This window comes from Mustela nigripes, chromosome 13 (genome assembly GCF_022355385.1).
Source record: "Mustela nigripes isolate SB6536 chromosome 13, MUSNIG.SB6536, whole genome shotgun sequence".
In the NCBI taxonomy this organism is placed as follows: domain Eukaryota; kingdom Metazoa; phylum Chordata; class Mammalia; order Carnivora; family Mustelidae; genus Mustela; species Mustela nigripes.
Genome location: NC_081569.1, coordinates 84,476,697 through 84,487,732, shown reverse-complemented (window position 1 = coordinate 84,487,732; position 11,036 = coordinate 84,476,697). Strand labels below are relative to the sequence as shown.

At 35.5% G+C, this 11,036-nt stretch overlaps 1 long non-coding RNA gene across 1 annotated transcript; it reads left to right on the top strand.

Annotated features, from left to right (window-relative positions):
• The first annotated feature begins 2,727 nt into the window (after positions 1–2,727).
• Positions 2,728–9,500, top strand: LOC131998791 (uncharacterized). Its single transcript, XR_009398867.1, has 2 exons — positions 2,728–2,970; positions 9,233–9,500. It is a non-coding gene; the product is annotated as an uncharacterized LOC131998791 (long non-coding RNA).
• Positions 9,501–11,036: the final 1,536 nt, after the last annotated feature.

The window sequence follows — 11,036 nt, the reverse complement described above, 5'->3', positions numbered from 1 at the left end:
GTCCAGAGACTCTTACAGTCCCACTTACTCACTGGAATGCCCAGTTCTAAGCATATTAACCATTCAGTAATAAACGCAGAATCCATAACCAAAGACTAAGCAGACTGAAAAGCCATACACGAAACTGATGTTTCCTCTTAAAGAATCCTAAAACCCCATTTTTAGCAAGAGTCCAATTTATTCTCCCTCTAAACTTTATTAGTTTATAGAGTAGGCCAAAGAGGACTGAGTTATATGATAACTTCTCCTCTTCAAAGGAAAGTGCTAGAAATATGGTATTTCTAAGTCACTAATAAGAAAGTGATAGTGCCTAGAACTAAAAGATAAAGGATACCCACTATTGTTTTTAAGTATATGTTACAGAGCTATTCAAGATTTAATTTCCAGCATGAATATTTACTCAGTCTCATCTGCAGCAGAGGCAATAATATGACCGGCCCTTCCAAATAAAATGAGTCAATAAAATAAACATCAAGAATTAAGAAGGTGTTCTCCTTTGTGGCATCTCTAGCAACTCTATAACAGAACAGCTTTAATTTATAGAGACCATTTAACCTTCCTAACTTCAAGACATGATGTTTTGCTTAGAACCTCTGGATGCTTATTTCGTATGGCACACTTTCTGTAGCATTTTAATAGGATGAGCATCAAGCTTTTGAGGATGAGAGACCAGAAACCCACCATTGAAACAAGTATGTTTTATTCATCCCTCTTCATTTTCAAACATAAGTCTATAGATTCTGCCATGACTTTGAGGTGATGGTGACTTGGTCCTATATTCCACAGGAAGCATGGAAGTGGTCTTCATTTTGCAGTGAAATTTATCAGGCTTGTCATCAGATAAGCTTCCAGGGTTTTCCCGCTGGACAGGCAGTCACCCCTAAAGGTGAGCTGAATACAAAATAAAGTATGTTGCTATGGTACTGTAACAGCTTCCTTTAAGGGACAATTTCATTTTAAAGAAACAGAAGAATCTTCCACTCTCATTCCCCATCCAAAATGAAGGAAAAGAATAAGAAATGCAGTAAACAAACTTCTGCTTATAATTCCTAGGCATCAGTGTTATTTAAATATCACATTTAGGAAATTTTGTACTGTCCAAAAATGACTAATTAAAAAGAAAATCTGTTTTTAAAGAAATTGTTCCCAAGGTAAGCCAAGTACCCAGAGTACAAATAAACACCAATTTGGGGAGAAACACTTTGAGAGACACTGAATTAGTACTTTACGATATAAACATTCCTTTCTTCAATATAAGGCCTACAAATTAATTATTATGTATCAAAGTGACGGTATTTTTACTACTGAAAGATTTCCAGTGGACTGTATGGTTATCTGACCAACCCACGGTTATTAATCAACCCACAGCTGTACTTTGTTTGCTTTATGAAGGATAACCAATTGGCCACATGCAAATGATTTTGTAAGCATCCCCCTAGGGAAGTGTGGATCAAGATGGCGGACCAAACACATGCACGTGCTCCTAGGCACACTCCCTGGAAACACAGATATTTTAACAGAATAGATTCATGGATATAATAAGGAATAAAGGAAATCTCCATCTGCAGACAAAAAATTCTAAAGAACCTAGAAGAAAGAAAAGGAAAGGGAACTGAGAACAAAACCAGAGAAAGAAACAGCAGCAAACCAGGAGCAGGAGGGAAGTGCCCATTCAGAGAAGTCTTACTCTTAAGAGCAGGCCCTAGAGGTTTCTTGCAGGTTCACTAAAGAACTGCTCTTAGAACAACAAAGTCTAGTAGATGTCCCTTTTCCCCTTGTTTATACAGAGTTGTTGACAGGAGCTGCTTTTAACCCCTGGCTAAATTCTCAAAACAGCGCTCTCAAAAAATATCTTGCCTATAGTCTCCCCACGTGGGTGCAAGGCCCTGAAACGGGAGATCAGGAGAATGTAAGTAACTCTTGACTAGAATAGACAGGGAAAGAGGTGTGCTAAGGAAGCATCTTTGCCCAGGAAGAAAATGTGCTACCTGCCTCAGCCTCAGATTTAAACACCACTTATTTTGGCAGTTGAAGGGTTGAAGGATCTATATATAACTGTGGCTCTATGCCCAGGCACCACAAAAGGCTGCCAGTCTCAGTCAGCCCTCCTAGTCATGGGACAGGCTTGTTTGTAGGATGAACCAATAAACACTGCTTCAGAGGAGACCTGTATTGGCTATCTACATTAATGAGCCTAGTCTTTCATCATTAATTATGTTAAATAAACAAGTGAAGTTTATGAGATATGGAAGGAAAACTAATTGTTTTAACAACAACAGGAATAATGATGAAAAGCTTTCTAGAAGATTAAAGATAATTAAAGGAATAAAATAAAACTGAAAAAATAAATTCTACTATCTTCAAAAAGACTTAAGAAGCTATTGCATCCATTAGACAAAAATAGAATTACTATCTAGTGCAATAAGACCAAAAAAGAAAAATACTAAAAAAGAGAGAGAAAAAGAAACAAAGTACATCTATCTTAAAGAAAGATACAGGCTGTTATTATTTGTAGACATACAATCTTCTACCTAGATAATACAAGGGAGTCAACTGAAACATGACTAAAATTAATAGTGTTCAGCAAGCCAGCTGATAGGAGATCCATATACACAAATCAACAGCTTTACTACAAGCCAAGTGGGAAGACGCTGTGGTGTGGCTAACCTAACTTTCATTCCTCTCCTCCTTTCCCCTTGCTGTCTCCCTTGCCACTTGAAGGCAGGGGCGTGACACAGTTCTGGCTTGCAGGGAGTGGGCCAACTCTCCTGAGGAGCTTTTTGCATTCCTTATACAGGAATCATAACTTCCCCATCTCCCTCTCCTTCTTGTACAAATGCTGACATGGGGCTCCATCTGCACTGAGCATCTTTTGAAGATGAGGCCACAAGAGACAAAAGAGGCACATCCCCTGCTTAACGAACTTGCTAAACGAACACTGGCAGCTGCTTACCTGTGGACTTTTGCTATGTGAGTAAAATAAGCTCCTGTTTCTTAAGCCACATTTGGGTTTTCTGTTGTTTATGGCCGAACACACTCCTAAATGATACATATGTAATAACCGATGCAATGGAGAAAGTATTTCATGCACAAAGGAGTAAAAACTGTAAGATTAGAAATAACTACAAGAAATATGTAAGACCTGGAAGAAGAAAATGACAACAAAGAAAGGCTTCAAGAAAATGGATGGACCAGTTTCTGATTGGGAAGTCTTCCTCTGATAAAGCTTTTAATTTAAAAGCTAATATAGTATTAATAAAAATTCTAATAGGATCTTTAATGGAACATCACCAGCTGAAATGAGCAAAAATAAACCTACAAACATTTTGGGGAAAAAAGGTAAAACGATGACAATTTATTCTATCAGCTATCAAACATACTATGAAATTCCATTATTTAAAACAGTATAATCTTATTGCAGAAATACACAAATACACTAATGGAACAAACAAAATCTGAAAACAGATTCTTGAATATGAGGAATCTTGTATATATAATAAAGGTGGCATCTCAAACCATCAGGAAAGAATGGATATTTAATATGGTGTTGAGAAAGTTAAGTATCAAAATTTTATAAGAATAATGTTTGGTCACTATGTCATACACATAAATTCTAGATATAATGAAGACCCATATGTAATAAACTTTAAAGCACTGGAATAAAATAAATGATAATTTTTAAAAATTTTATAAAGATAAAGATTGACATATATGATTGACATAAAGGAACCAACAACAAAGTTAAAACACAAACCACAGCTTGAAAGAAATGCCTTCAAATGTTCTCAATATATACTGAGGAAAAAAATATCAATATTAGTAATTATTATTTTTTATTAACATATAATGTATTATTTGCCCCAGGGGTACAGGTCTCCGACTCATCTCAATATCAGTAATTATGGTGTTCTTACGCATCAACAAAATGCCAAACTCAATAGGAAAATGGACAAAGATTTTAAACAAACAAGGTTGAAAAAATACAGAGAGTTAAAAGATACAAAAAGATATTTAATCTCATTAATAAACAGAAAATTGCAAATTAAACAGAGTTTTTGCCATCAGACTAGCTTAAGTTGGAAGGAATGTTAATATACAGTTGCCAGGGGTGCCTGGCTGACTTCAGCTCAGGTTATGATCCCAGGGTCCTGGGATCCATCACCAAGTCAGGCTCCCTGCTCAGTGGGGATACTGCTTCTTCCTCTGCTCCTGCTCTCTCTCTCTCTCTGTCTCTCACATGTGCATACTCCCTCTTGCTAATAAATAAAATCTTTTAAAAAAATACACAGTTGGCAATGGGTAGAAAATGGTATACTCTCATACACAATTGTAGAACTGAATGGATATAACCATTTTAGGGGAAGGCAATCAGATATTTCTACCCATCTTTAAAATGCACATGCATTCTGAACCAGTGATACCATGAATTCTTTTAGTTCTATCACTCATCTTACTATCACAATCAATATCCCTGGAGGAATAATCTGTAGCCACTTTCAATAGTATAGCTTATTACATTTACCCACCCCCAATTCCACTGGAACTCTTCTGGTGGGAGTCATAAATAGCTACCTAAATGTCATACACAATGACATCTTTTAAGTACTTGTTCTATTTGTCCTTGGAATATCTGATGCTGTGGACCATTCTTTCCTTGATATTATTTTCTCTTTTGGCTTCTAATCCTCTTCATTCTTGTTTTTGCCTTCTAACTCTCAATCTCTTTTGCTCACTCCTCTTTCTTTGATCCTTCAAAGTTAGTGTTCCCCAAGGATCATTGCCTGGCATTCTCTTTCTTACTCTACCTCCAGGCTTGGTTGAACTCAACCCATGGGTTTAAATTCTATTTACAGGTTTACAAATATCTTGAGTTCAAACCCCCTACTGAATTCTAGATTGTTATTTACACCTCCCTTCCAACATCTCCACCAGGCTCTTCCACACGTATGCCAACAATCTCAATAAGATGTTTCTCTTTATATATTCCTTGTTTTGGCTGAAGCTCTACTGTCCACCCAGTTACAGGAGCTAGAATCCTAGCAGCCATCTAAGACACTCTGCCCTCCCTCACTCTCATATTCAATCTGTCAAACGAGTCTCATGGCATCTTAGTTATACCTCTCATATCCAACTGTTTCTCTCTATTCTTATCACTACCACATTTGTTTATTCCCCCATCATCTGTTCAAGTTCTTAACCTGAAATGCATGGGCTCACATGAATCCATGGGTGGACTTCAAAAGATCCATGAGCCAATCAGTATTATATGTAATATACATAAGTCACTTAAGTATTATATGTAAGTCTGTATATACACAAGTGCTTCTAAAAAGGGATCTGAGGCTCCCAAAAGGTCAAGAACAATTAGCTTAATCATTGTTATAATCTCCTAGTTATTCCTCTGGCTTCTAGTCTCACCCTTCTGATGTACCCTGCAACCTACTGACATACCCTGCATCCTACTGTCATAATGTCTTTCCAAAACATAAATCCAATCACGGCCCTGCTATTCCAAACTGCTACAGTATCTTACCATGTTAAGATTAAAACCTAAACTCATTTGTAAGGCCATCTGTGATCTGGCTTCTGCTGACTTCTGTTGACTTCTGGAGCCTTTTGTGTTTCAAGGTTCTTTCCTCCTTACTCCAACCCATGATAAATTTGTAATACTTAATATGTCCCTAATATCCTGGTTGTTCCATACCTGTTTATTTTTGCTCCAGCTGCTTTCTGTGTCTGGATGCCCTTATTCACAAAGCCATTCCTGTGTTTCCTTTGCCCATCAGACCATCCATCAGACCATCCAGCCCAGGGAGAATTGACCACTTCTTTCTCTACACCCAGAGTACACATCATATTATACAGAGCTTTATTATGATCTCTATATTCCTTCATGTCACCTACTTGAGGTTACAGGTCAACTAGACTGTACACTTTCTGAAAGCAGGACAAAGTCTTGTTTTTGTTCTCTGTAGCAAATAATACAATGTGCCTTGTGAGGCTACTCTATAAATGCTAATTACTTTAAAGGGGATACCAGGTTGGTTGTTTTATTACCATCAATTCCCTTTCAAATGTTAAAAAGAAAAGAAGTGGAAAGAGAGATGAAGAGAAAAAAGCATCTTAGATAACAGAATGTGACTGAAAAACTTTGCTAGGTTCTAAATAGTATCTTATGAATATCCTAACTACATTGCAAAGATCAAGAATTCTAAAACAAATACGAAACAAGGAAGATGGTAGACAAATTTTCAACTTCTTTTTTTTCCAAGTAGGTCCCACCCTACGCATGGATGGAACCCAGTGTAGGGCTTGAACTTACAACTCCGAGATCAAGACCTGAGCTTAGATCAAGACCCAGATGGTTAACCAAGGCATCATTAGAAATCTTCAGCTCAATATAGATTTCTACTGCCTTCACTCAAATATTAATTTTATTAGATTCATTTCTCATAACCCTTCAGTAAAATTAAAAGATGCACAGTCCAAGGTCTATAGTAGTAGAAAGTAGAATTAAGGCACAAGTGTTTTGAGTTTACAAATCAACTAAGTGAAGTTTGGAGAATAGAAAGTAGCACTGCAACAAGCAGCTTTTATATTTAAGGTATAAAAATAAAATAGTCCATTTTGATTCTAGGATTTGACATACTACATGCAAGATTATATCTTTATCAAAATTCCTTTGCATATAAAATAGAAAAATTATGTGTGCTCCTGAAGAATATGTATCATATTGCATTTGTGCATGGTCAAATGTTGAATGCAGAAAGGGAAAAGGAAAGAGATGAAAGAAAATGTGCTCTACATGCACCTGAGGGTGGAGGGGAAGAATTTCTAAAAAATACACCAAGTTCTTGAAAACGAAGTTTCCTACTTGCTTCAGTGAAATAACAATCTAACATAAAGAAGGCATTATCATTGCATCATGCAAATATTGACTGACTTGGCTAATCAGGGCTGTATATCCACAGCCTTTTTTCCCTGGAGTCTGCAGCGACAGCTTTGTGTACTCTGCAGTCTCTTGTGCCTGTGCCAACAACTGATAGAGTATTAGATCAAAGCCTTGATACACAGATGCCAGGCAATTTGGTATTAAACAAGCGATAAGAGTACAAAAGAAGTCTCAATGTACTTTCACCACAATTTGAACAGCAAATAGTTAATTAGGTTGATAATAGATGTCAACATTTCATATGATGTCATAGTTCTAGAAGGTATAAACTTCTCCCGTCTCAGATGAAAAACTAAATTATTCTTTTAAAAGAAGCAAAGATGAGTAATATTTCACTATTTGTGATTTTTCTCACCTGAAGCATTTAGTTAAACACGGTTTTAATTTTCATCAAGGTTTTCTTTTTTCCTATAAAGGGACAGAATAGAATTTTTACCTGCATAATTCAAGTGAGGTGTTTAAAACGTGATATGATGAGCCAGTAAAGTTTGCATTCAATGCAAATAATCAAGGCTTGAATTCATTAAGAATTATGGAGATGTTGCTATTTCCAGGGTTTTTTTTTTTTTTGAGCTTTCTTTCGTGTGTGATTTATAAAATATCTTACCCACTCATTCCAAAAAAAACAAAAAAGGACGTCATGAAATAAGAAACATTTCTAACCTACTGATACTTTTTCTAAATGGTAATAATCAACTATCAAGTATTTTAAACAACTAAGTCAAACATCAGAACATTGAATGCCTTAAAAAAATTTTATGTGATCATATTAAGAGATCAAAAGTATGAAATGCTCTCAGGTGTATTTTTTAGCTAGAAAATATATAAAGGTTATGAGAGAGACAATATATCTTCCCAAGTCTTTAATATCAAGCATGAAGTTAAAAAAAACATATATATATATATTATATATATATATGTATATGTATATATATATATATATGCCTTTTCAATAATGAATGAATTACTAGGGGTGCCTGGGTGTCTCAGTTGGTTAAGTGTCTGCCTTCAGCTCAGGTCATGATCCTAGGGTCCTGGGATCAAGTCCCACATCGGGCTCTCTGCTCTGTGGAGAGCCTGCTTCTTCCTCTGCCTACCTCTCGCCCTGTTTGTGCACACTTGTTCTCTCTCTCTCTCTCTCTGTCAAATAAAATCTTAAAAAAAAAAATAAAACTTAATAAATAAATAAATAAATTACCAAACTCGGAGCAAAGTTTATAAGTTGTATTAATTGAATGTGCCAAAAAAACCCCCAAACACAAAAATAATCCAAAATGTCCACAGCCAGATTATGTTAGGGGAGATGAAAATAAACATCACAGAGATCACAGAATTGATAGGACTTTATCAAGTAAGTGAAGTGTCACTAACTTTAACTGGAACAACCACATAGTAAATCTCTGGAATACTACTTCCCTTTTCCAGATTTTATAATAAAATCAATGTATATTAACAGTGCCATCTACTGCTTATCAGTAACACTACAGTGCCCCAAAGTGACCCACGTGAATCCATCATCATCATCGGAAGTTGTCCACAGTGCTATTCTGAGGGGACTATAAAATATGATAAATGTATACAGTCATCGACTAATTGCTTTATTTATTTATTTTTTTAAGCCATGTTTGCTTCCAAATAGTGATTCATGGGAAGAATAATGTAGTGGAAAAGTACCGTAGTTCAAATCAGGGGAGCTAGGTTCTTTCTTTTCTTCTTACTCCACCATTTTTTTATTTCATTTTCTGGTTAGCCTTCACAATACTTTCTGGCATTATGTTAATGAGGTAATCTTTAGAATGTATTTCTATCAAGAAAAAAATATATCATGTGGGCTCCAGAATGAAGGCATCTACATCTTCTTCAAAACCTTTTCCCAGGGCGCCTGGGTGGCTCAGTGGGTTGGGCCTCTGCCTTCGGCTCAGGTCATGATCCCAGGGTCCTGGGATCGAGTCCCGCATCGGGCTCTCTGCTCAGCGGGGAGCCTGCTTCCTCCTCTCTCTCTCTGCCTGCTTCTCTGCCTACTTGTGATCTCTGTCAAATAAATAAAATCTTTAAAAAAAAAAAAAAAAAAAAAACCTTTTCCCAAAGGCTTTGCAGACTTAACTGAGATTTCTTTAGTTGAGAACTGGGATACTTACTTTAAGACTCTCTAACACGCAAATAAAATTATTTAGATAAAAACTAAAATATACAGGCAATTGGTTTATTTAAAATAGAGAATTCTATATTAAGAATATTAACAAATTAGGTAATTTAATAAACATTTTCATTTGTTTATAGTCTTGCAGATAGAGGTCAAATTCAATGAGAATGGAGAAACTTAACCCCATGGATTCACGTCTTAAAAATATTTTAACTTCATGGTATCCTGTACATCTTGATGTGATGCACTGAGAAGAACACAATATTACTTAATGTAATATTCCTGCCAAAAATACATAATCGGAATAGAATCATGAGGAAACATCAGAGAAACCCAAATTAAGAGACTTTCTACCAAAAAAAAAAAAAAAAAAAAGAGGCCTGTAATTATTTAAAAATGTCAAAGTCATAACTGTTCCAGATTCAAGAAGACTAAAGAGACACGACAACTACAAGCAATGTGTGATCCTGGATTGTGTCCTGGAGCACAAGGAAAAACTGACATAGAAAATATTATTGGGATAACTGTACTAGTATTGAATCAATGGTAATTTTCTTGAATTTGGTAAATAAATCATGGTTATATAAGAAACTATCATTAGACAGGAAATACATTCTGAAGTATATGGAGGAGATAAAGGGGCACTGTGTCTGTAACCACTCTCAAATGTTTCAAAAACAATAATTATGTATGTATGCATACATATAAATGATAAAGCAAATGGTAAAGCAATATATATATGTATGTATATACATATATAGATATAGATATAAAGATATGCAAAGCACATGAGGCAAAATGTTAGTAACTGGTGAATCTAAGTGAAGGGTAATCAAGGAGTGTTTTGTACTGTTCTTAAAACTTTTCTATAAGTTTTAAATTATTTCAAAATAAAAAAGTAAAAAAAAAAATAATGGTAGATACATTGCCTTTCATTTTAAAACATAAATTTTAAAGCTGGAAGAGACTGGAAAAAAAAAAAAACCAACCCCACATAGCTCTAGCATTTTATTTCATCTGAGAGGAAGTTGTAGCCTAAAGGGCTAAAGGGCTCAGGAAAACTTCGTAAGGTTGCAGAAACAACGAAAAAACTCCCACCTTCAGATCCCCACTAACTATCCTTTCCAGCAAACCACATTGATTCTACAAAAAGATGATACATCACAGAAGCAAACATATCATTTCACTGGCTAAGTCACTGCTGCCAAAACTTCTCAAGTTCCTCATCATACAAGCAATTCATCCCCAGTCTGCGCCAGCAGTTTGCTGGGCATGAGGATAGACAATGGAAGAGCTGGGAACTCAGAGACAGTGGGGGAAGGGCTGTCCCAGTGCATACATAACCCCAGCTGTGGCCTTTGATCTTATTTTAAACCTGAAATTACACGTAATGGGATCAACTCTTGGATTAACAGAGCAGTTATAGGCATTTTCTATAGATAGTACATTTTGTTGGATTTTATGTCTTTTGTTACATGATAAAAGATGGTAAGAGTCAAAAGTACAAATGCTGGGGTTCTTAGAATACAACATTAACATGCCTTTCCATATTACATGTTGTCTTACACGGTACAATCAAAGCTCGTTAGAAGGTAAGATGAATGAGCCTATTTTCTACATTAAAGTGCCAGCAGTTACAGAGAAAGCAAAGAAAGGGGAAAAAAAAGGGGAAAAAAAAACACATCAAGAAATAAGGGAAAAACAAGAGTTCCTTTAGGTAATCCACACACTTGAATTTTTTTAACTTACTGATCAAACAGTGAATTGTAAATAAATTAATAAGATACACTTTTTATGTACAAATCAGTCTTTTTGTCTGTACCATAATAGATGTATTTATGTTACCTATCATAGCCTCTAGTAAGTTATCAATAATAACTTTTATATTAGTTTATTCACTTAAAAGGCAATAATCGAGTGTTAAAGGAAAATAGAAAAGAA